General features: G+C 46.7%; 1 long non-coding RNA gene across 1 annotated transcript in view; it reads right to left on the reverse strand.

Annotated features, from left to right (window-relative positions):
* LOC134483361 (uncharacterized) overlaps positions 1–25,525 on the reverse strand; it is an 80,451-nt gene that overhangs the window by 15,866 nt on the left and 39,060 nt on the right. The gene's annotated exons all lie outside the window — the stretch shown is intronic.

The raw sequence follows: 25,525 nt of genomic DNA on the forward strand, positions 1-25,525 counted from the left end.
CCCCACCATTTTTGAGGCACTCACTAATGCAAGCCAGTGCAGAAACTACCTTTTTTTTTTTTTCAAAAAAAAAAAAAATCCAATAATCTCCCTATTTTTAAGGTTCCTTTTGCATGACCTTCAACATGGACTTTCTGAAAGCTGGACTCTACCTAGTCTCCATTTAACTATTCCAGCAGGTTTTACATCTTTTTTTAAAGTAGCATTCATAAAAGGGGGAGGTCACTGGAGGGCTAGGGCCATGCAAAGACTGTCAGCTAGGAGGACTCCGCCTCCTGCCTCTGAACACAGACAGACTGCTGACAACACCTGAACCGAGGGGCCAGAGGTGACCTTGGGCTGGAAACAAAGGACTAAGTCCCGGAAGCTCGCTTCCCCCCCCCACCCCCCACCCCCTGTCCCTGCCTCAAGCCTGCGACTCACCCTAGGCTGCACAAGAGCACAGAAAACAAAGACTCATTTGGCATCTCTGATAGCATCTCTGGAAGTGAATAAGACAAAGAGCTTAAAAGGGGAGGAGGGATCGATGACACGGCTAACTCGAGACTGTCCGTATGAGACACTCTGATTTATCAGCTTTCATAGGAGCTGATAAGCTCTCGAAATGAGTGTTCTGTGATAGGCGGCTGTACCTCCTGGGCGTCTGGGCTGCTCTCCTGGTTGGGGGGGCCAGAGGGAGGTGACGGTGATGGAGACCGAAAACTCACACTTTGATTCCATTATTCGCTGACCCGTGGGGCTTTGCCTCATTACGATGGGGCTGTTAATTGTGGTATTCCAAAGCACAGTCAAAAGCTGGCAGAAATCGTATTTTACAACAGGTTTGGGGAGAGGGGGTGTGGGGGGAAGCGACTATTGCTGAAAGTAGAGAGCTGCCTTTTTTTTTTTTATCGGTATTATTATGAAGGCTGTGTTCCTTGCATTAGCAGCCAGAGTCAGAGAAAACCGCACAGCCACGTGGGAAGGAGAAGGGCAGTTCTCCCCAGGGCAGGGGGATGTGCGGTATCCAGCAGGCAGAGGGAAGCTATTATTGCAAATAAGAATAGGAAAATGGAGCTGTAAAGTGGGCGAGTAGCCGGGCTGAATATTGGTGCTGAACAGCGTCTGAGCGCCGCCTGAGTAAGATTAAAATCTGCAGGGAAATTTTGTTCCTTAGCACTGGCAGAAATTAGGAATAAATTCAATTGCATTCTGCACAATAGCTGGAAGCGATTGGGGTTAAGTGGCCTCGCTCTCTGATGTGTTAGTATTACTGAGCGCCCTCCGATCACGTGACTCGGCGCGCTCTGCTCTTGGAACGGGTCGCCATGGCAACTGATGATTTCTATTACAGTACATTCAAGTTCACATTCTAGGCCTGTCATACACTTGGAAATTTCCAGTTAAAATATTTATTTATGAAAAAGGCAGGGATAAAAAAATGAGAAGAGAGAAAAGAAAGAGAGAAAGGAAAGGAGAAGAAAGGAAAAGCCACCCTCAGACTCTTGCAAGGATGGGAAACAAGTTGCCTCTGATGCAGAATGATTCATCTGTAAACAGGAAGAGAGTGTTCTATTTTCTCTTAGCTATTGCCACCAAACAAAGCATTTCCCACGGGGGTGGGCCAACTTCGTTGGGGAGGGGGCAAGTTGCCACCGTACCTATCTAGGTCTGGTGTGCAGGTGTGATGTCGCTGAGCTGAGGCAGAGCGACAGAGGCAGCCTGGAAAAGCCGCGGCTCTGTTTCCACCCGGCTCTCCGCTCTTTGAGACACATGGCTCTGATTTCAGCTGCCCACTAAGCCGCTGCGCTTCCTCTTACTCAATGCTCAGCAGCAAAAGAGCTGCCCTCACCTCTCAGCCTTAACCATGAGGTGGAAGGATTTCTTGTTGTGGGTCAATTCTGTGGGGGTCCCCAAAGGTCCTCAAAGCTGACCCCAATAGAGGAAGAGGCGGCCTGAGACATAACAAGGAAGACTGCTCTCTCGTGGAAGCCATGACCCCGCTCCATAACGGCGTTTCGTGTGGCTTGCAGCACTTCTACGGGGCACTTCCAAAAAGACCCCAGGGACAGCCCTTGCCCATCCCACCCGTATACTAACCTAGGAAGGCTTATACATGTCCGCTGGCTTCCCCCTGGAGAAAGGCAAGCCAAGGGTTAAACTAAACCTTTCCTGAGAGAGAAGTCATTATATTTCCTGGCCAAGCAGTATGCAGGGATGGCTTGCTAACAAGGCCGCCTAGCTTTGTGTAGGTTTTCGCCTTAGTCAGGCATATTAAATATGTTAATAAAAGATTCCCCAAAGCTCTCTCTATCACAAGCTTCCAGGTGGCTTCAGTGACCCTAAGTGCCCAATTACCTGGTGAGGTCAGCCCATGACTCACAGATGGCGCTCCCCACCCCACCCCCACCCTCTCTCTCTCTCTCTCTCTCTCTCTCTCTCTCTCTCTCTCTCTCTCTCTCTCTCTCTCTCTCTCCTCTCTTTTTGCCCATGGCTTCTGCTAAGTCTGGTAACAATCGCATGTAGCTCCGTGGCCACAACCCACTTTGTAAAGCAGGGCAGTGTCTCCTGCACGTGCCTAGCCGTGAGAGCCACAGGCTGCTGGTGTAAAATATAGATCGCTAGTGTGCCTCAGCCCCCCTGAGTCAGAATCTCCAGGTGAAAGAGCACCTGCTTTCTTAAAACTGAATTTGGCAAGCACTGCCGACGACCATCGAGGCTGGTACCATTACAGCTGTCTGTGGGCATATGGGAGAGAGAGAGAGAGAGAGAGAGTGTGTGTGTGTGTGTGTGTGTGTGTGTGTGTGTGTGTGTGTGTGCCTGGGCACATACCGACTCAAGTGTCCAAGTGTGCCAAAGAACAGTGGCAGACATCTCCGTTGTTCTCCACACTATTCTTTTGAGATAGAATCTCTCAAGGAAACTGGAGCTCACCTGTCTGGAGAGACTGGCTAGGCTGTAGGCTCCCGGGACCATGCTGTCTGTGTCTGCCTCCCTGGTGTTGGAATTACAGACACACACCACCATGCCTGATGGTTACATAGACGCTGGGGATCCAAGCGTGGGTTTTTGTGGTCATGCAGCAAATACATTCCTGGCTGAGCCACTGCCCCGACCCAAAGCTTTCTTTAAAAAGGTTGATACTGACATCCTAATGTCTCCCTATAATATACTGAGCCAGAAGTCTTCTGGGGAATTCCAAACTACTACTCATGAAGAGTGGGGGCAAAACAGACTAGAACACTGGTTTAAAAAAAAAAAGCATAAAGATCAGGCTGGCAGCTATAGAGACGCCTTAATGGAGACATGAATAATATGAACTCATTTTCTATACCACCGAAGAGTTATTTCCTGTAGAAGAAAACAAATTCTTCTTAAAGCACAGATTCGTCAACATGTCAACGCCACTGCTCCGAGCAGAGCGTGTGCGTGGACGGCTCTGGTCGATGGGCGTGGGGTGACGTGTAAGGTTAAAGTTTCAGTCCCTTCAGCAGCTTCTCTATGAGGGCTCACGGGACAGGTGGTACGCTTGCAGATTGCTGACTGCCAGTGTAGACTAACGTAGCGGCATCAAAGATGTCGGCACTGAAGCCAGAAGCCTGGCGAGAGGCCTTCCTGCTCTGAATGCAGCAGAGAAGATGGAGAGCGAAGCAGATGAGTGGTCCAGGCTCCCTGCGTTCCGTCCCCATGTTCTCCAACACAAGCCATGCTTGACCATGCTTCTTGAGGGAGTCTAGATAAAGCCTGCGGTGTTGTTCTTTCTCCCATATCCAGAAGCAAAGGGTAAAGATATTGTTGAACTTTTAATGTTTTGTCCATCCAGAAGTATAGGGTGAGTGTTAAACACTTAGACAGTCAGTTTCTGAGTCAATCCAAGGGCTCTCAATTTTTTTCTCCCCCCTCCCCCCCCTCTCTCTCTCACACACACACACACACACACACACACACACACACACACGTGTGAGCTCTATCCCTCTCCCTCTTCTCCTCCCCTTCCCACTCCCATTCCTCCCCCCTCTATCTCTGTCTCTGTCTCTCTGTCTCTCTGTCTCTGTCTCTCTCTCTGTCTCTCTCTCTCTCTCTCTCTCACACACACACACACACACACACACACCTTCTGTGAGAGTCAAGACTGATTTAATATGTTCTTCTAGAGGTCTGAATCCCGTGCCTGGAGATGAACAGGATTCTGGACTAGGATGCAGACCGGCAGTCCATACCCAGCCAGAGGAAGGTAGAACCCCAAGCCACCAACTCTGACCGAGCCTAGCCCCGCTGCAGCCTTTGTGTGGGGCAGCAGCATCACCTAGTGATGCTCCGGTTTAAGTACAAGCTCTTTTCCCGGGAACTGTCCAATTTCATCCAACTGCAGTCAGATGAGCTAGCCCCATTAACGAATGAAGTTGATGGCAAGCATAATCCCAAACTGGAGGTGACCCCTAATTCCACTTCTCTTTAGGTCTGGAATGTATCCAGTGCCTGCACAGCATTCGAGTTCTCCACAAAGCAATGAGAAAAGCGCACACAGCCGGACTTGTGCCTGGCCGGATGAACGCAGAGGTAGAAGAGGGCTATCGAGGTTGAAAGGAGACTCAGCTCTGTCAGTTCAGGTGCTTCAGGAAGCAAGCTACTGGAATGACATCTGAAGGGTGAAGGACTCAGCAAGAGACAGAGCTCGGGGGTTGGGGATTTAGCTCAGTGGTAGAGCGCTTGCCTAGCAAGCGCAAGGCCCTGGGTTCGGTCCCCAGCTCCGGAAAAAAAAAAAAAAGAGAGAGAGACAGAGCTCGGAGGGGTGGGGCAGCAGGAGGAACCTTCATTTTGGTACGTGGGCCCAGCATCTGTAAAAGGAGAAGGGGCACTTCAACTGTAGCACGTTACAACAGGGAAACACAGCGCAAAGCTCTCCCACAGAGGCGCCTTGCACTGCCAGAGTGGGCCCTGCTATCACCAGTGTATGGCCCCATCTTCCAGCTAGGGGAGTCACCCCCCATGGGGGCTTGTCAGCTAGCTGCAGCTTTGTGGCAGCTCTTCTCCTGATACCTGGAGAACGTGCCTTCATGGCTTCTGCAGGCTGAAGGGCAGCTGTCCCAAGGTCCCCAATGTCTGTCTACACGCTGTCAACAGGGAAACAGTGAGCTGATGCATCTAAACTTGCTTCCTCGGCCACTGACTAAGACGAACTCAACTCGTGACCAACATTCCCTGACTCACCCTCAGACAGGAGGTCGTGTGCCTTTCACTGCATGTTCCCAGCCCAGAAAACTAGGTCAGAGGTCAACAATCAGGACCGCTAATTCACTTAAGCTTTTGGTAGAGGATCCATTTGGGTGTAAGAATGTCTATATCCTGCCCCAGGCATGAGTAGTGACCTTGCCTGGATCCCGATTCCCTCCTGCCCGGAAGGGTCTTTGATGCTGTTGACCACGAGATGCGCTGGCCAGGTGAAAGCCCTGATCTCTGTATTGAAAACATGAAGGAACTCGCTCCAATTCTGGGTTTTCAGAAATCCAATTTGGGCGAATTAAGAAACCCAGAGAGAGCACGCCAGGCAAGGGCACAAAGTTTTCAAGTCACAGTTAAGCCACAAAGCCCAAGATGCCTTGAATGAAAAATGCAAGGAGCAGCTCGACAAAGAATTCTGAAAAGATCTAAGGTGGAAGAAAGCAGAAATAAAGGATGAGGGAGAGAGGGGAAGAGGGGAGAGTGAAACACGGGCTTTCTGAGGCTCACCGAGGGAAGAAAGAGAAGAGCAGAAGAGGAAGCCAAATGTGTTAATGCCACCAAGGAGGTTAGAGGCAAGGCCTGGGCTGGGGAGGGGGAGACGGGCATGGGTGATAAAATAGCTGGACTAATAAATAAAAGGGGGAGAGAAATTAATGATGACTGAGTGGCAGGGAGACTGCACTGCTCTTTTAAATTAGTCTTTAACAAGAAAAATAAAGAACGGGAGAATAGATAATTAGGACGTAATGAAGATCTTTAAATATAGATGTTGAAATAAAACCAGGTAAGGGAATACTCGAAAACATGGCGCGATATGTAAAACAGCGGGCCGGATAATGCACACTCCCCAGCCTTGAGGGAATCAGTTAATGAACTTGAAGAACTACCGGCCATTATTCTCCAAGGCTCCGAGAGACCACGGACTATAAAATGAAAATATTTGGCCAGCTTTTTACCAAATAAAGGAGAGGCCTTGGTAATTACTATACCTGACACCATATACTCTCTCCCACTCGGGGATATTAGAGTGACACACGGAATTAAAAATATTGAGCTGCCTGGCAGCATGGGGGTGGCAGTTAGTGCGTGATGGTGAGGCACTCCATACTCTTGAATAGATCAGTGTAACACAGAAGCTTGGTTTTGCATTTTACGGAAGGCTGTAAGGGGTGCGGGGTGGTCTGTGTATAATTCTGTTTGTGTGGGGGTTTTTTTTAAGTTAACATAAAATCAGTTCCCACCCTCAGAGAACACAACAGAGGGTTAAAAAAACGTCTTCATACTAGCTGTCAATCTATGATTTTTTTCCAAAGACAGAGGAATAATGGAATATAGGCAATGTCACAACTCTTCAAGCTCTCACCCTCTAACAACAGTGTTCTCATTAGCGCATATTAATTATGCAAATTAGCAGGTCTCATTGTGACATCTTCATGCGCACGTGTGATACACGTTTCTCTTATCACCTGCTCACTCTCCTCTCGTTGATCCTAACATGTTGAACCCATCCCAACTCATTTCGTGAAAACATGATTCTATTTTCCTTTATAGCTGAATGGGTGTGTGTGTGTGTGTGTGTGTGTGTGTGTGTCTGGGTAGGTGTGTGTATGTGTATATGTACACATAACACGTGTGTGTGTGTATATATATATACATATAACACTGTGTGAGTGTGTGTGTATATATATACACGTGTGTGTATATATACACATAACACATATGTGTGAGTGTGTGTATTATATATATACATAACATGTGTGTGAGTGTGTATATACACATAACCCATGTGTGTGAGTGCATGCATGCATATAACACGTGTGTGTGAGCATGTGTGTGTATATACACATAACCCATGTGTGTGAGTGTGTGTATACACATAACACGTGTGTGTGTGAGTATGTGTGTATATATACACATTACATGTGTGTGCATATATACACATGACACGTGTTGTGTGTATGTGTATGTGTGTGTATCCATTGTCTGTCAATTCATCCATTGGTGGTTGATCTGTCGCCTGACTAGTGTGACTCATGCTTCAATTACCATGAAGGAACAGGTATTGCTGTCTGGTTTGTCTGGGTTTATACCCAGAAGTCGTATATCCAAACTTTTTAGCCTTAGCAAATAGGGTGTAACAAGTTATTCTTCACTTCATCTAACTAATAATCATCTAAAACTTTGCCACTGCTTATAAGTCCAGTGTATTAACATCCATGGCATTTCATATAAATACAGAAGTTACTTCATAAAACTCAGATGGTCCTGAAATACAGTGGTCTGTGTCCGCGTTACATAACTGTGTCCTTCACTCCTACAGCACTCACATCCTCTTGCATTTTTAACTGCACAGTGAGCTAACCAACGGCTTTTGGAAATGTGATTATTTCTCCTTGAGGAACTTGCTCATTGTTGTATTTGAGGAGTTCTGCTGTTAGCATCCTTACACAGACCTCACTGTGCACTGCTTCTGTTCTCCCCTAATAATTTAACCCTGAGAGAGGAAATTGCTGTCCCAGTGTGCTTTTTGGGGATTTTTGTCCCATCCTAATAAGTAACTTCTGAGAAGGAAAGCAATTAAGACAATAAATAAAAACGCTGGCTTCCTCAGACTCAAACCAACTAGAGTCTATGGTAACGTTTTTAACATTCTGTAAGAGACCACTTTAGATCATGACATGGAAGGAAACAACTGAGGATGTTTGCAGATCTTCTAGGCAGCATTTAAAAAGCTGGAGGGGAGAAATAGTAAGGGAGACAGGGCAGAGAGAGAGAGATTTCTCTCTTCCCTTAGGAACCTATGTAGATATGCAATACAAGGGTATTTTCTGCGTGTGTGTATGTATAAGGTGTGTGTGTGTGTGCGTGTGTGTTCACACATGTGCTCACTAGTGTGTGTGGAGGCCCAAAGTTGACCATGGATATCTTTCTCAACTGAAAAAGTGGGTACACTGAGGCAGGGTCTCATACGAACTCAGTGACTTGGATAGTCCGGCTAACTACCTTGCCACTACCCCTGCCCCACCCACCCCCTGAATGATGAGATTACAGGCAGACGCCATGTCTGCTGGCTTTTACCTGGTCGCCAACTTCCTCTAGGAATCTGAACTCTAGTTCTCACACCTCCGTGGTAAGCGCTTTATCCACTAACCCATCTCCTCAGCCCCCAAGACATAAATAAAAATCTAGGGTGGTTACCTCAAGGGAGAGGCAGGGACTGGGGAAAGGGGGAAGCACATTTAGCTGTATTGGTGACATGTCTGCTCCCTGAGAGGTTGTCCTGCTTCATGTCCATGTTGATGCTAATGGCATTTGAGCAGCCCACCCTGAGTGGACTTTGGATTAACGTGCAGCAAGTTAGCAAGTCTCCATTTCTAAACACTTCAAATGGTCCTCCGATGTCCCCAAGGAGCCTAAACAACATTCTAAGCCCTGAACCTCACTAGCAGGGTGTCAGCCACTGAGACCAGAACACAGTCTCTCTTTCTACAGCAACCCCTGACACACACACACACACACACACACACACACACACACACACACACGCACGCACGCGCGCAAGAAAAGTGCCATGCCTTAATCCCGAAAGTAAAGACTCCCTCTCCTCTGGAGAATCTGGAAAGGAGAGAAGTGAACTACCATATCCAACAGACACAACTTCTGGAAGAATTCCCTAAGGCTCATGGCTATGCCCTTGCCCGGGCTACTGCCCAATTCTAAAAATAGCTCCCCAATTCTGGTAAACTATTAGAAGAAAATGGCCTATTTTTAAAATGAGAAGTCCTAAACAGCTAAATCATTTTGCTTAAGCAATGAGCCAAGTCGCTTCTAATGAGGTTGTAGCATTACTGGAAATGAGAGATATATTTAAATACATAGTCCATGCATTACCCCCAATAAATCACTTGAAAAATATTCTCATATGCACTAAATGTGTTTTTTTAGTGGCATGTGCCTGACCTTTCCAGGGGAAGAAAGATAATGTTGGAACATTTCGAGAATAAACATTTATCCAAATTAGTAGTCAAGACACTAGTAAAATTGTTTTACATTTTCTTAACACCCTTAACTATATCCTCTGCCTCAGAAACCATTTATTTTTTCCCCAGCTTTAATAAAACACAGAATACATCTGTAAAGTAACGAATGTGAGAATGGAAACTTTCTGGACGGCCCAATGAGGAATCCTGTAATGGTCCTATTACCTCACGGCCCGGGGCGGGATGCATATATGTGTTCGCAACATTTCCTAAAATGACTTGCAGGCCATAAAATTTTAGGCGCTTTTTTTTATGACTGCATCTCCAAGTGTTTTAAAATCAGTGCCATATTCTTTTCTATAATATTCACAATAAAAATGTAAATAAGACCAATTTATTCAACAAACCCTCCAAGAGTCTGTTCTTGCCTGGTGCTTGACTTAGGATAGGCGGGACGGTCCGAGTCCCGATCCTCCTTGATGGCCCTGTGTTAAATCTGCACCTTTGCATCATCCACTTCGCTGCCTGGGAGAAGCTGTAATTGCCTTTTGCTCCCTTGGGTGCACAGGAGTGAGAAGGGGCCATGGAAAAGGTTTCCAGCCTCTGCTGGGCTCAGCTCCCTGCACTCAGCCCTTCACGGTTTCTGCCTGCTGTCCCCCCCTGACTCCATGAGGTTTGCCTTCTTCTCTCACTCCTTTCCTTTGTGTCCCCTCTCCCTTTATTGTGAGACATTCAGGAAGGGGACGGGGAGGTGAGGGCTCAGTCTATAAAGTGAACGCTGAGCTCGTCTGGGGACCTGAGGTTGATCGGCACCCACGTTAAAAAGCTGGGTGTGGTCGTCTCCGCTGAGGAGATGGCAACAGGAGGATTCCTAGGCTGAACCAGCAAATCTCAGCCCGGGGTGAGACCCCATCGCAATAAACAAACTGAACAGGGCCTTCGGAGGAACAACAGTTAAGGCTGTCCCCTTGATTCACACTCACACACACTTTCACATACACACATGACACACACACACATACACACACACATACACACACACTCATACACTCATGCATACATACACTCACACACATATTCATATACACACATACACACATTCATACATGTATACACACACATACAGAATCTAGAAGAACACACATGCCACTCTTACTATAGTTGCCCCTTCCAGTCCTCTCTCTCTCTCTCTCTCTCCCTCTCTCCCTCTCTTTCTCTCTCTCTCTCGCCTTCTGCCATAGCTATCACCCCACCCTGCTGCCTTCTCCCCTCTGCCAAGACCCTGTTTCTGGTTTTCCTTCAGTGCGTTCCTCAGCCCTCTTTACCAGTTCCCCTTTATACCTACCCCTCCCCAGGATCAACCCTTGATTCTAAATATGCCTCCTTGTCCCACCACTCTGAGTTCTGGGGCTCTCCTCGTAGGACATGTGCCTTTGGGCAAGCTTGTCCCTGCACCAGAACAGTTTCTGATGCCCTATCTGATTCGTGCCCTTTCTTCCATCTCCTTGAATGCTGCCCATTCATGATCCAGAGACTGGTTCACAAGGAGCGCAGCATACGGTGACTAAATATGGATGCCAGAGGGAGAGCCCAGATCAGAGCTAAGGAGCTGTGTGATCTAGTGCAAGTCTCCCAACCTCTCTGTACTTTACCTTTCTCTCCTAGAGAATGAATAAGATAGAAGTATCTGCCCATGAAGGGGTGTGTCCATGTGTACATGCGTATGTATGTACATGTGTGTGCGAGTGTGTGCAAGTATGAGTGTATGTATGTGTGTACATCCATGTGTACATATTTGTGTGTGTGCACATGTGTGCATGCGTGTGCAAGTGTGTATGCAGGTGTGTATGTATGTATATGTGCATGTGTGCATGTATATGTGTGTGCATGTGGTGCAAGTATGTGTGTATGTTGTGTTATGTGCATGTGTGCTTATGTGTATGTGTGTATGTGCATGTGTGCATATATATGCATGTGTCTGTATATGTGTGCATGTGTGCATATATATATGCATATGTCTGTATATATGTGCATGTGTGTATATATATGTATGTGTATGTGTGTATATGTGTGTGCATTGCATAATGTGTGTTTGCGTGTGTGCGTGTGTGCAGGCGTGTGTGTGTGTGTGTGTGTGTGTGTGTGTGTGTGATGAGTGCACACCAGAATCAGGTGTAGCTCCTCAGGCACCATCTACCTGGTCTCTCAACGATGTGGTGCTCACCAAAATGGCTATGCAGACTGGCCAGTGAGCTCTATGGACTGAGCTGTCTCAGGCGCCCAACACTTTTACATTCTGGGGATCAAACTCAGATCCTCATGCTTACAAAGCAGGCATTTGATTGGTGGCTTAGCCATCTCCCCGTCCTCTCTGAAGATTATTAAAAGAATTAGTAAACTAATATTTGTGAAGTTTGACCCTCACTGTGAGGACCTTGTGTGCCCACAGAGAATGATCAACACTGAAAGTTTTTTTTTAAGTGCCCACTCTCTCCCCAGCCTGCTTCAGCACCATGTCTTTTCACTTTAAGTGCCACTGTCTCCCCACAACACGCTGATCCATTGTTCAGGGATCCTGTTCCAGTCGTTTGTGCCCAGCCTGGCACACGACAGCTCTCACCATGTTTGTCGAATGAGTGGAAGATCGTTAGGGGTGAATTTTCCATGGCAAATTAGAGATGCTGGGCCTCAATTTCCCTTGGGAGGTACTCTGGCAGGGAGTTAGGCTGGGGTTCTGTTAGGCAACGGCACCTTCCACACCCCTGATTTCTCCAGTTCTGTAAACTGATCAGGTGACGAGACCCCTCATGGTGCCAAGCCCAATTAATCCAAACCAGAGCGGCTCACGCTGAACCTTTCTGTATCCCGTCAACGGCGCTTTCTTTCCCGTCCCTCATACCTGTTCCCTTCTCCGTAATGAGATTCATATTTAAAACATGAAAGCCAATAAAACACAAAACCCACACATCAACAGCGTGTGCTTTGTTCAAGGACGTCCTGATTAGTCAAGAGACTGTCTGGAGGAACACTCTCAATTTACCCACCAGGTGCCAGGTGGCAACAGGCATGTCAGGGGGATGGGAGCCAGGTGACGACGGGGCTAGACAGTGTGGGAGATGGAAAAACTGTGTTCTCTGCCCCCCACCCCCTGGACTTCACAACACCGTAGATGCTTTGGGACACATCAGCTGCCCAAGGCAAGCGTCTTCAGCAAATCAAAGCCACTCCCACTTTCATTAATGGGCCTGTGCCTTTAATTAGCCCAGCAGAGCATGGAACACGGGGAGTTTTCTCACCTCGTTTGCTCCTTTCAACTAATATCTGAACACTTCATTTTCTCATAAGCGTTCGCCACATAACAAGCATTAATGAAATGACCAATATTAACCCATTGTTAGATTAAACAGAGTATGCCATTGGCTGATGACACTCTGTATGATTGGGGTTGGAAAATGGGTCCTAGCCCAGGATGAAAACATTTGGTATCTGCCTAATGAGACCACTCTTGTGCCTACCCCCCCCCAAAAAAAGACATTATATTAAAATACTGCGTGTTAATGCTCAGCACTTTCCACTCCTGGCTACATCTGTGGGTGAGGCAGGTTCCTCAATATTAAATGCTGCAGTCAGGGGCGCATTCTTAGCGAGGTGTCTCATTGGCTACTCCCCAAATATAACTTAAATTGGCTTAAAATAGAACAATCACATGCTAACCCGGTAGCATTAGCAACTCTATTAACAGGCAATTTCACATCCACACCAGAGGGAGTACAAGGTAATTTGCTCATTATCAACACCCTCTGGCAGTGGCAGGAAATGACTGTTCATCAAAAAGTGTTTTCCAACGTAACAAGAGCGGCACCCACTTGTAACCACCCCACGGTAACCGCCCGCCTCGCCCTTCCCTTCCAGGACAAGATCCCTGGGAACAGCGAAAGGGGAAGGCTTACAACTCTCAGTGGGTTGCTAGGAGTGGGCTGCTTACCTTCCCCCGATCCAAAATCTTCTCCTACCCCATCTCACTTTTAACCTTTGTGGTTACAAAGAAAAGTGTGACGAATTAGCCTAAAGGTGCGGGTGACTCCTCGACACAGAGGGATTGTTTAGAGCGAAAACATTTCCAAGTCCCAGACACTTGACGGTACCTCATACTGCTCTAAGCCAACAAGATAATTCCTGAAGACCACTGAGGAATACCTGATCTAAACACTCAACCTGGTTTGTAAAGAAAATAGGCCATCCCACAGGTGGTACTGTCCCCTTTAGATCTCACCCACCCCCAGTCTTCATTTAGGAGCTAAGTCTTCAGATCCTGAGGCCTTTCGTTTGCTTTTAACTAGTGCTCCACAAACCTCTCTACAGGGTATGTTCACATATTGGATTAAATATTATACTGTAACACTAGCAAAGAAATCAATTTCTCGGCTATTGCTCTACTCAGTTGACTCTTTCTTTAAGAAGAGTCATCGCCTAACTCCTGTGTAGCTGTCTAGGTCTCTCCCTTTTCTTCCTAGTCCTGGCTCCCTATCTCTTATGCATGAAGGTCAGGCTAATCTGAAGCAATTTTTTCTCACACGTATCTATATGTAATGTACGTAGGTGTATGTATGCATGTTTGTTTCTGTAGAGATGAAGGTGAGGAAGTGTGGTACAGTGCATGTGTGTGTTTGTGTGTGTGTGCACGCACATGTGTGTGTATGTGTGTGTTTTTGAGTGTGTGTGTGCACATGTGTGTGTGTTTGAATGTGTATGTGTGTGTGTGCATGTGTGTGTGCACGTGTGTGTGCATGTGTGCGCTTGAGGTTTAGGCCTGCCTTGGTAACTCTTCACCTTGCTCACTGAGACAGCTATCTCTACAGTACTCATTGAGATAAAGTCTCCCAGATGAACCCAGAGTTCACCCACAGTTAGTGTACCTAGGCGGTTTGCTCTGAGGACCCTGTCTCTGTCTTTGGAGTGCTGGGATTACGGGCAAGCCACCATGCATATCTGGCATTTAGGTGGATTCTGGGGATACGCTCATATTTACATAATAAATAAACCATCCCTTCAGCCCTGAAGCAAATTTTGCTGTCATTCCGAGATTCAGACACCTGTCAGTGCCCCTACTGCCTCTCTAGACAAATTCTAGCCTCCAAATCCTAGTTCGAAAGTTTTATTTCTCCTCTGTATCCTAGAATACAGCCCATCACCATTCATCAGAATCAAGAGTGGACTGAAAGCAGTCGTCTCCATAAAATCTTTCTTGATTTGCGATCCACTGTGCCTCTAAGCAGCAGAGGGTCCGCAAGTTCAAAGGGATTGAAGAGGAGGGAGAGGCGTCCCTTAGAACTTAAAATAAGAAAGATTGCTTGGGTAGAGCTTAACTCATGACAAAGCAGCTCTCCAGCAGGCCAGGATGGATTAGACCAAATAACATAGGGAGGAAAAACCTCAACAGTTGTAGATGTAGAGGGAAAATAGAGTTAGCAAGAGGCACCCAGAGCCCTTCCAGAGATGTCCAGAAGAGAGAGCTTGGCCAATAGACTGAGAGCCTCAACTCCACAGTTAAGATCTTAACTATCTGAGCTATCTCCAGGCTTCTGTCTAAACCAGTTGCCATTCAAGTGGGTAATTTCAGGGTCCTTTGCTTTGTCACCTTACAGACCTCTTCAGTCTCTTATGTCAGTCTATCCATAAGGAAAGAGTGTGCCTGTCATAGAGACTGAGTATCCCAGTCCTGGTGACAGTGATTTCCTTCTAGAGTCATTAGCGAGCTGGTCTCCATTCTCTCAGTCACTATAATTCGGCCTCACTGTATGACAGGTAGTTGTCTGTTAATCTGAGACAAGATGGCTAACTAGGAAAGCACAGTCCCTTGATGGTCTTCTAAAGGAGGATGTGGACACGTGTTCGCATGATTCTAATGCGGTGTGATGACAGGATAGAAGCAGGTTCTCAGAGGAAGAACCCAGGTCTTGGGAACCAGAAAGGGCTTCCCATGAGACATTGTATTTACTCTGAGTCCTGAGGGACCAACTGGGACCCGCATCACCAGCCTGAGGATGATGAGAAGAGGGAGAGGACCGATGCAGGCAGCAGAAGATGGGGTAGAAGCATGGCAGCAGACCCCAGTAGAGCTATGGAAGGAAGAAGATAGAGGAGATGGTCAGAAACATGGCCCGGATTAAAGAAGCCCTCCTGAGCCATTTGACCTAAACTTTATCATGACCTCAATAGAGAGTGATTGAAAGACTTTGAACCAATCAATGCCTGGATCATATCGATAGTATGGATGGAGGTAAAGGAAGCAACGGAAGCTTTATTTAGAAAGTATGGTGAGGGGTTGGGGTGGAGGCTGGAGAGATGGCTCAGTGGTTAAGAGCACTGACTGCTCTTCCAGAGGTCCTGAGTTCAATTCCCAGCAACCACATGGTGGCTCACAACCATCTGTAACAGGATCTAATGCCCTCTTCTGGTGTGTCTGAAGACAGTGATAGTGTACTCATATAAATAAAATAAATAAAAATTCTTTTAAAAAAAAAAGAAAAATATGGTGGGAAGAATTTTGCAAATTATCAGGTTAAGGAGACTGAGAGAGAGAGAGACAGACAGACAGGCAGAGACAGATAGACACAGACAGATAGACACAGACAGACAGACAGACAGACAGACAGACAGATTGACAGGCAGATTATATTAAGACAGCACCAGATTCTTGGACTTTAACAAACAAAGCAGGTGATGGTTCTTTTTACGGACAGCATCAAGCACACAGCTATTTGTATGTGAGATAAACGATCGGCACAAGAGGAGGAGCTCTGGAATAGAGAATTACAGGTTTCCTGGTGGAGATGTTGAATTACAGAAACGGTCAGGGCAGCACAACCATCGAGAAGGCAAAGCCAGGCCAGAGATTCTATGCTGGAGGAATTCTGAATGGTAGTTGATGGCAAGATGATGGAAGGGCCCTTAGATGTTACAGGATAAGAAAGAAGAGGACAGAAAAGAATCTTAGGGACCCGTTCAGGCACAGGCGGGAGGAGTGTGTACCAAGGACTGTAAGGAGCAGCCAAAAGAACTGGAGGAACCTGAGGCAGAGTCTCGGAATCCAAGGACAGAAAGTGATTTGGCAGCGGGTTGGAGCGGTATTCTAGACGTAGCCTCTGGCATCAGGTTGATCAAACACAGGAGGGCCCATTTATTCAGCAAGACAAGTGACTTGAGGTCAGAAGGAGAGACAGAGACTGAGTGAGTAAGGTCAAAAGTGATTTCTTTTTCCTTTTGTGAAGTGGAAGATACTTTAACGTACTTCACTGCTTGAATTAAACTGGGTCCCACCCCTCCCCCAAATTCATATGTGTAGTACCAACCCCCAAGACCCAAAAATGTGACCTTATTCAGAAGCTGGGTTATTGTGGTAATAATTAGTTAAGATGGGGTCAGATAAAGTGGCTTAAAGTTAAAATATACTCTCACCACACTGGGTATAAAATGGTTGAGATCAAGGTTGGTTCTTTCCGATGGCTGGGAGGGGAAATCCGTTCCAGGCCTTCCCTAGTTTGGCTGATTCTCTAGCAATATTTAGCGTCGTTTGGCATATCCCTCTGGGCTCTTACATTTACTCCTGTCACCCAAATAGAATTCTCCCTGTGGGCATGTCTACTTCCAAGTTTCCCTGTCATCAAGATAGTAATGACAGGAGAAACGGAGAGACGGACATGCATCCATGGAGGACGCCATAGAAAGACAAAGACAGACTTAGGAGTGGTGAGTCGGCACCAAGGGAGGAGAGGGCACCCTCCGACAGAGCAACTCTTCAGACACCTTGATCACAGACCTCTGACCTTTTGGAGTGGTGACACCACACATCCGTTTTAAGCCACCTGGTTGTGGGATTTTGTTAAGTATCTCTGGAAGCATGAATACAACTGCTAGCAAGATTTCCCACCCAGTTTCCGTCATTGGTGAGCGTAAGCGGGGACTTAGTGGTGCGCATGCGCAGAATAATCTGTGGCGTATCCCACAGAGATGTGGGCGTGGTTGTGAGGAAGCTACAAAATGCCATGCTGTGCCCAGAGTGCCATGGCCACTTCCAGACCTCAAGGGCCATGGGAGGGAGCAGGGTGGAAATGGTCAAAGGGGTGACTGCACGCAAGAACCCTGAGTGAGGCATCTCTGTCACTCCTGGGGACCTCCCAGGTCAGAAGCTGAGGGCAACATGCACATTGTGCAGTCTTCCGTCCCTCTGGTCTGCTGCTGCTGCTCTCTGCACTAGCCAAGCCAGATGGCCAGAGAACAAGGGTACCCCTTAGAATGCAGAAAACTGAGAGGGAAGAGTGGATGGAACCCCCCCCCAACACCAACACCACCACCACCACCCCCGTGCCCCAAGCCTTTTCACATTTCAGAGCCCCTTACAGCAATGTAGACTTAAAGTTTAAGCATGCTAATACTGAGGAGCTAACTCAGTCAATAAAGTGTTTACTGTGCAAGAATGGAGAACTAAATGCTGGCCCCGGAACCCACATTTTAAAAAGTCAGGTTTGGTGCTGTATGCTCAGGTGAATCCAGCCCTAAGGATGCAGAGATATACTGAGCCCTGGTGTTCCCTGGACAGACAGCCCAGCTGAATCAGCAAGCCCCGGGCCAATGGGAACCTGTCTTAGGTGACAGGAGGTGACAGCTCCTGAGGAATGGCACCTAAGGTGGTCCTCTGCACATGTATACATAGGGAGAGAGAGAGAGAGAGAGAGAGAGAGAGAGAGAGAGAGAGAGAGAGAGAGAGAGAGGAACCAGAGAGAAGCTAGTGGTTACAATGCTGTGCTCTACGTGAGGCTACCTACAGGAGGAATGTGGGGTCCCCCCACAGTTGTGTTTATTATTGTACATTTTCATTTCATTTGCTATGTACCGGGTTCCCAGAACTTATGACTTGCTGAATAAATTAATATTAAGTCTGTTTCTCTGATCTCTGTTTGTGATTTGGTTTGGTTTACTTTGATACAAGATCTTGCTGTAGCCACCATGACGCTAGCTTCACAATCTCATTTTATACACACACACACACACACACACACACACACACACACACAGACAGACACACTGGTGTTACCACACCCAGCTAGCTTCTCTTTTCCTATCTTTAGAAACACCCCCCAAGGGTAGAGATTCCCTGCAGCCACTGCCCAATGTCCAGCTTTTGAAGTAACTGTTGTAGCTCTCTTCTCTTGGGGGTGCTTTGGATATATACCAGTACCCCTGTGGAGAACAAGTCTGTGACTTGAGGACTCATGCCAACCAGAAAGTGACTCTAAGCTTTGGTCTATAGCACAACTGGTGAGAAATGATGTTCCTTTTCTTCAAGATTATAGACAAATATTTAACTAACTCTAGTTAAAGAAACTATATTATCAAAACTGGTCTTGGGGTGGGAGGTGTCTTGGCAGCAAAGCACTCTCTGAGCATGTTAGGGTTTTACTGCTGTGAGGAGACACCATGACCACGGCAACTATTATAAAGGAAAACATATCATGGGGCTGGCTTACAGTTTGAGGGGTTTATTATTTTCACGGCGTCATGCAGGCAGACATGGTGCTGGAGAAGGACCTCCGATTCTACATCTTGATCGGCAGGCAACAGAAATGACTGTCACACTGGGTGGGAGCTCAAAGCCCACACTCACAGTGACACACTTCCTCCAACAAGGCCACACCTAGTCAGTCCAACAAGGCCACACCTCCTAATAGTACCACTCCCTGTGAGCCAAGTGTTCAAACACGAGAGTCTGTGGGGGCTGGACCTATTCAAGCCACCATATTGTGCATGAAGCCATGAGTTCAATGGTTATTACCACGGGGGGGGGGGGTGGAATAAACGCTATTAAAAGAAAAAAAACATAACACCTGTTGTGCTATCCGTGTTCTGCTTCAGCATTAGACCTGGACAGAATTTTGTTTCTAATATAGAAGTTGGCACAGTGGCCCTTGGTAAGAATAACAAATCTTCCATAATGAAGACTGTTGTCCATCTGTTCACGGAATCCACCTTTAGGTTGTACGACTTGGAAGAGCTGCTGCTACTGTTGCTGCTGCTGCTGCTGCTGCTGCTGCTGCTGCTGCTGCTGCTGCTGCTGCTGCTGTTGGTGTTGTTGTTGTATTTTGTCTTATTTCACAAAAGAGGCCCAGCTATGTGGCAGTCTTTGAATCTCTGGGTTGGCTTTTCCAAGTGAGATGAAGGATTTGAACTTTTTTTGCCATGGTTCACCTCGGAAGTCTTCAGCTTCTCAGAAGTCCCGCAGTCAGGGCTCTAACCTCTTGGTTCCCCAGTCTTGAAACTGAAAGACCAACCTTAGATCTCAGCCTAACTCACATATCTGGGTACTGCATTTTCTTTAGTTGGGGGGTGGGAAGGTTCAATAAAATATAGAAGTTTTCATAAATGGAAAAAGACTGCTCATGAGTAAACCATTTGAGGAAAGTCAGAATTGAGCTTTGACCAAATTTCTCTCTCACATGAATAACAGGATTTAAAAGAGGAAGAGAAACAGGGCCCAGAGGACATATGTGGTGACAAATGAGGAAACCAGGCACGTAAGAGGCATCGTGGGTAAAAATGCAGTCCTCGAGTCTGGTAGAGGAAACAGGTGGAAAGGTGACCGCACTGTGGAAAGAACACATGTGGGTCGATGGGGTAAAAGACCGGCAGCCAGGTACTTTAAATACACGCTTAAGTTTTAAAAAGCAAGGGGCGGGAAGAAGGAGAAGTGTCCTGGGGCGCGCTCCAGGACCTGTGCTGTCACCCAGTGAGAAGGAGGGCCACTGATCCTTGCACTGTATCCCCAGCTCTCAAAGGTGTCTCACCCAACCTCCGTTCATTTTGGGTACAGGAATTCCCTTTGAAGCCATCCTTGCTATTGGAACCCTGCAAGCGTCGGGGTTTCATTGCTCGTCACCGCCTGTGTGTTGATGCGCTCTTGGTTACAAAGCGCCGACCGCCGCCGCCTTCAGTCAATCGCTTTAGCCGAAGGCCTCTGATTTGTTCACATTTACTACAACACATACAGAGGGCTGCAAGATTTTTTTTTTAAACTATTGATCTGGTGCTTTAAGAGGGGAAAAAATCTCCTTGGCTGTCTAAACACTATCGATCCCTGCTTGGGAGTCGCAGCAGAAGTGTAGAAAGGGCGTGGATGAATTGAAATTTCATTTCCGACAACTTGTTCCTGTTATTTTTACCCTTTCGGATGGGGAGAAACACGTTGCCGCAGATTCAGTCAATGTGGTCGATAGCTCCACTGAGAAACTCAACACAGCTTCTGCCAGAGCTTTGGCACTGAGACGCGATGTTGGATTTCAAACATGTGAAGCTGAAGGATAGTGGTAAAATGTGTTCAGTCTTAACACCAGACGCCAAGCACGTGGCTCTAGGGCTCTAAATGACCCACAGGAGCTCGGGCGCTGGGGAGAAGGATTCTGGTCACTGACACCGCTTGTGTTCATGGAGCGCCTCAGGTCTGACTCTTACTGGCTTTCTGTGACGATCAAGGGAGACATCCAGATGAGCCAGCTAAGTTTTACCCTACGTGTGGATTCCTTACAGGAGGTCACCCCGACATGTGTGGGAAAGTACCAGTGCAGAAACAGGAGCTGTGGGTCTGCAAGCGTGCACCTCCGCAGCAGGCGGCCTCAAAAGGTACCACAGCCCCCGAAGCACACCAACCGGAAGGCGAGGTCTGTGCCAGCTGCACCAGCTTTGTTCTTTTATTAGACGTTCAAAGAATCCAGGAGAGAACCAGGCTCCTTCTTTCTACTGGGAACATCTGGCATTTATGTAGCTCTGCGCCTTTGATCTTTGTGGGTCCCAAAGCCCTTCACAGCCCACTGCACTGCCAATGGACACAGCAACCACTTGTTAGCAAACACGGACAGATACCTCTTTGCCCCCGTTTTCCATGTTGCAATATGTGCATGGTTCTTGGTTCTGGGAGGAAAGGTTCCATTGTGGATCTCAAATACTTTATCTCTGTCTCTCTGTCTTTCTGATCTCTGTCTCTCTCTGCCTCTCTATCTCTGTGTGTCTGTCTCTCTGTCTCTTTCTGTCTCTCTGTCTCTCTGTGTCTGTTTCTCTGTCTCTCTGTCTCTGTGTATGTGTCTGTCTTTCTGACTCTTTCTGTCTCTCTGTGTCTGTCTCTCTCTATCTCTGTGTGTCTGTCTCTCTATCTGTGTGTCTGTCTCTTTCTGTCTCTCTGTGTGTCTGTGTATGTGTCTGTCTCTGTCTCTTTCTGTCTTTCTGTCTCTCTCTGTCTCTCTGTCTCTCTTTTTTTTTAAGGCTAAATGTACTTCATAACCACTTCTTAATAAGCAGCATTTCATTTCTATTTCCAATTCTTCCAGAGGCCCATTTCTGTCCCCCAGCCCCAGCCCTCCCATTGCGGAGAAATATGAAAACTCTCTTCTCTCCTGGGAGCCAAGAATCTGCATTGCCGATGAGGTTGCAAATTCAGACACAATAAACAGAATTAAGAAAAACCGAGCTGGCATTTGACAGAAATTGTAAAATGACACTCAGAAATGTTGCTCTTGTGGAAATTACTGATATTAAAATATAAATCAGTGTCTTGTGCTTCCCATAGTACCAGGGGCCTCTATTAGGTTATGCAGTTTGATTGCTGAGCTGAACCAAAGAGACTTGGCAGTTCGCAGCTGAAGTTATCACAAAGTCTTTAACCCCTCTCCTGCTGGAGAGCAGGCACTAGGAGCATCCTGGCGGTGCTATCACAACTGCCCCTGACAGTCCTCATCTTTTTTCTTTGCACTGTTTAAAAACTAGAAGATGGAGAAGGGCTAAGATAAGAAGAAAAGGGGAGAGTATTTGGAAAATCCTTTTTCAAGATAAGAATCTTGTATAATGCCAGGCTGAAGGCAGATAAGGCAACACAAGAAACAAATTCTAACCTCCTGAAGGCAAAAAAGAAAGGAAGAAAGAAAAGTAAAAAGCCCATTCGAATTTTAAAAATATAACACCAGTCACACATGTGTTCCTGTAAGGTGGCTATCACTGTCCCAGTGGTTTCCAAGTAAGGATGCTTAGATTTGAAAGAAGTTACTGTGACCACTGTCATATGAACTGGGTGAACACGGGATCCCCAACTCCAGGGAGAAGTGGGAGAAGGGGACAGGAAATGCAACCTGAGGCCAGAGTTTGCATGCTGTGGCCCTGGACCATTCCGATGTGCTACAGAAATGGTGGAGCTTATTCGAGGGTTAGTGACCAATATGAAAGGACTTCCAATGGTTGAAGTAGGAACAGTTGGGCAACCAAATTAATAGTACTAGACTGCATCTCATCAGATATATATCCATGGGCTCATACCAATACAAATAAGCAATTAACCAGGGATAAAGTGTGGCCCTTCTGTCCAGAAGCACCCCAATAAGTAAATGTAAGGGGAATGAGGGAAATCAAAAATCTCTGTTAGAATACCACAGTATTGGGGCTGGGCTGATAGCCAGTGGGGAAAGCACTTGCCAGCATCCACATAAAAGCCATGCAGGCATAACAGCCCACCTGTCATCCCTGCATGCCACAGATAGGAACAGGGAATCCACAGGACACGTTCCTAAGTAGTGAGCTCTAGCCTCAGTAAGGCATCCTGCCTCAGTAGACAAGAACAGAGCCCAATCAAGGAAGACACTCAACATCAACCTCTGGCTTCCATGGACACCCACACACATGTGCATCTCCACTCCTGCAAACGTGTGTGCATGCAAAAAAAAAAAGCAGACAAAAAGGAATAACACAGCAATCATATTTGCAAGAGAGTTCTATCTTGCTAAAAAAAAATAATGGGTAAAGTTTAAGGACAAACAGAATCTTTGTATCTCCCCAGATGTATATCCACCAAAATCCGTTTACAGTAAATAAAACCAGAACTGAGTGACCCAGGATTAAGATCATCGGGATGAAATGTATTAACATCACAAGTACCTGATATGATCCACTAAAATGGCTTATGACACACATGACCAAAATGTAGCCTTGATCTAAGTATGGAGAAAATATGAGAAAAATCCGAATTGAGCATCATTTTATAAATTTACTGGCTAAAAATCTTCCGAAAGTATCTAGGTCATGAAAGAGTAGAGATCTGTCAGATTAAAAGAATCCCAAGTGACTGTCTTAGCGGTTGTTCTGAACATCTAGAATGATTTCAAAAAGGTCTGTATGCTCCTACACTCTCACTAGAGTAGACAATTCTTACCCAGATACACAGGAAATGCAGATCACCCACATCCACAGTAAAGCCAAGAGGTCAAGTTCAAACACATTCATTCACATGCCTTGACTAGGAGAGGCTCACCTACCTGGTAAGGCCACTGGGAGAAGCAACTGTCACTTTATGTCTAGGACAGGATGTGGCACATAGAACTTTCCAGTACAAATATTACATATGGCCATGAGGAGGATGGCTCGAGTGTCCACTAGTTGCTTTGTGGGGGGGGGGGTCAGGGGAATGTGATTTTTGGCAAACAGAAAGAATGCATCTCATAGACAAAAGGAAGAGGCTGGACTTTCCCCCTCACTGATCATGTATGTGGTCACAGCAACAAAGATTTATGTACTTCCAAAGAGGAAGGTTTGTCATATGGCCTGAGATTAATGATGGTGGCAGTAGGAAACCTGGGCCTGTAAATCCCTTCCTCACCCTGTCTTCCTACTGCATACATCAAGAAGAGAGGGAGGAAGTGAAAGCAAAGAACAACAGATTAAGTCAAGCCAAGTCAAAGAGGGAAGGGGACATTTAAAAATAAATGTCTCTCCCAGTACTCCCTCCGTCCTCCCTCCACCTAATCTACCTGTTCCTAGCCCCCAGATCCTGGTCCCCAGACCCCGCTCCTGACCACCCACAATGTCTATTCTATTTCCCTGTCCTAGGGAGATTCACCCACCTGCCCTTCGGCCCTTCTTGTTACTTAGTTTCTCTGGATCCACAAATTATAACATAGTTATCCTTTACTCAGCAGCTAATGTCTACTTAGAAGTGAGTACATCCCGTGTTTGTCTTTCTGGATCTAGGTTACCTCACTCAGGATAAATTTTTTTCCAGTTCCACTCATTGGCCTGAAAAGTCCATGTTGTTTTTTGTTTAACACCTGAGTGATGACTCCATTGTGTAGATGTATCACATTTTCTTAACCCATTCTTTAGTTGAGGGACAGCTAGGTTGTTTCCAGTTACTAGCTAGTATGAATAAGGCTGCTATGAACATAGCTGAGCACCGATCCTCGTAGTGTGGTAGAGCATCCTTTGGGTATATGCCCAGGAATGGTATAGCTAGGTCTTTGAGCTTTTCTTGGCCATTTGAGAGTCCTCTGTTGAGAAGTCTCTGTTTTGATTTGGACACCATTTTTCAATTGGATTATTTGATTCACTGATGTCTAGTTTCTTAAGTTCTTTACATGTTTTGAAAATTAGCCCTCTGTCAGATGTAGGGCTGGTAAAGATCTTTTTCCATCCCGTAGGCTGCCATTTTGTCCTACTGATGGTGTTCTTTGCTAGTTTCATGGGGGCATCTTGGGCATGAGCTAGAAACCTAGGACAATGGAGACTCCCAAGAATCTATGAGGGTGACCCTAAGACTCCTAGCAATGGGGGATCCCAAGCCCAAACTGGCCATCTCTGAGCTGTAACCAGGCAAGACTTCCAGTGGAAGGACTGAGGCACCAACCCAGCTTCAAAGCCTTCACCTCCATTTTGTCCTGCCTGCAAGACGTGCTGGAATAAAGATGGTGCAGAAATTGTGGGAGTGACCAGCCAGTGACTGGTCCAGCCTGAGACCCATGCCGCAAGCGGGAGCCCTCCCATGATACAGCCTAGAGGGGTCAGGACACAGAGACTGGACAGATGAGGGACCTAGAATAGAACAAAACACGACTGGCAAAAAAAAAAAAGCTGATGAAATGATTCTTTATGCTATTCTGCTATACCCATAGCTTGGTGCCTAGGCCAGTTGTCATCAGAGGCTCCGTCCAGCAACTGATGGAAGCAGATGCAGAAACCCACAGCCAAACATTAGGCGGAGCTCCCACAATCCAGTGGAAGAGGAAGAAAGAGGATCGTAGGAACCAGAGGCATCAAGGACACCACAAGAAAACCTACAGACTCAACTAACCTAGGCTCATAAGGTACCACGGAGACTGAATTGACAACCGGGGAGCCTGCGTGAGATTAACCTAGGCCCTCTCTTTTGCCTGCTTTTGGGACCCTTTTCCTCATACTGGGTTGTCTCCGCCAGCCTTAATACAAGGAGAATTGAGAGCCCAAGGACTCTCAAATGCCATATTTGTTGATGGGGGAGGGGC

The sequence above is a fragment of the Rattus norvegicus genome, chromosome 19 (assembly GCF_021556685.1).
Source record: "Rattus norvegicus strain SHRSP/BbbUtx chromosome 19, alternate assembly SHRSP_T2T, whole genome shotgun sequence".
NCBI classification, from domain to species: Eukaryota; Metazoa; Chordata; class Mammalia; order Rodentia; family Muridae; genus Rattus; species Rattus norvegicus.